The sequence below is a fragment of the Leucopleurus acutus genome (assembly GCF_964270905.1).
Source record: "Leucopleurus acutus genome assembly, chromosome: 10".
Classification (NCBI taxonomy): Eukaryota; Metazoa; Chordata; class Mammalia; order Artiodactyla; family Delphinidae; genus Leucopleurus; species Leucopleurus acutus.
Window position 1 is genome coordinate 17,132,656 of NC_139153.1, and position 1,586 is coordinate 17,134,241.

Here is a 1,586-nt window from a genome sequence, read left to right on the forward strand (position 1 = left end):
GGAAAACTCAGAAAAAAACAGACACAAATGATAAGAACAGCAAATTGAATTATTTTACCATCGGACAGTAAAATGGGACAGACTAATATAAATGACAATGCTAATGTAAAATGTCTATCGAGACTGGCTAATGAGGAAGTGAAGGGTCCATCCAGTGTGATTGGCGTATTGGCCTTTCCAAAGCATCCAGGCAAGAATGGCTGCCCTTCCAATACTAAATTTCAAGATCACATATGGAAATGCTCATGGGATCGTAAACTGTGGCACGGTAAGTACACGCATTGTGTGTAGCTCATATTTATCTGTTCAGTACCTAATTGTTGAGTGAAATCAGGGAATTACCATTTTGTCTTAACCCTCACCGATTTTGCTTGCTTAATTTTTCCTCCTGTGCGACCCCTGAAGATATTAAGATATGATGATTAGGAGACTAAGAGGTATTTTAAAATGTGTTTGAAATAATGATAAGCAGTAGATCATCTATGTTGGGAAAGTTGACCAAATTGGGATGAAACAGTATAGCATAGTGGTTAAGAGCATTTGTTCCCAGTCATAGATCTGGGTTGGAACCCTAGCCATGTCCCTAAAAAACTGTGTGATCTTGGACAAGCAGGTTAATCTTTCTAAGACAAAATGCTTACCTCTAAAAAGACACCAATGGAAGGAAGGACCTGCCTTGGAGGATTGTCATGGTAAGAGGACATGATCTAACCACAGAAAGCTTTTTATCATAGTTTGGCTAATGGGTACTCAATCAGAAAGTCTAATAAGTTAATAATAATATTATTATTGGGGTTTTGTTTTTACAAGGGAACATTATGGTTTTCCTTTTTATTTAATTAAAGAATGGCGGATAAACATAAATACAGCACAGTTACTCCAGATCACTTTTCATATTGTATACGAACAGACCAATGAACGTAATCTGAAAGAAAGCTGCAGTCAGCGATGAAATGCATAGAGCTTTTCCTTCCCTCGCTCAAAAAAGTTTAAAAACACACAAACTTAGAATCTCATCAGCACACACTCTCCTGTGACAAATGATTCAGACATCAATAGTGGGTGCAAAGAAACTATATGCTAACATATGTGTAACCTTTGTTAATGAAAAGCAGAAGCGGCCATAATGATTAAGATACATTTGGTTACTGATAACTTGTTGTACCCTAAAGGGCATCATCAAAAGAGAAATCGTGCTGCAGAGAAAACCTATATATACATACACAATGAGAAAATAAACTGCAAGATAAACGCACGCATGTTTAATACTGGAAAAATCACAGCCCTCCAAAAATTTCTCCACATTTGTTATAAAAGCCCTCTGCACTCAACTAAAATTAAAATGATCTTAAAAGGATAATACTTGTAAAGTTTACTTAAGTCTTTTCAGCCACAGAGACTGCAATGTAAATAAATGTTCAGAGTCATTTTCAAAACAGAAACAAACATCTATTCTCCTGATAATATGCATGATTAAAAGGTCTATGCAAGAAACATTGCTCTACATTCCCAATGACTAGGAGAAAAAACCTCAAGTCAGTTTTTAGTTTGCAGATGGTCAAAGGATTTTGTATTCCAGCAGGAGT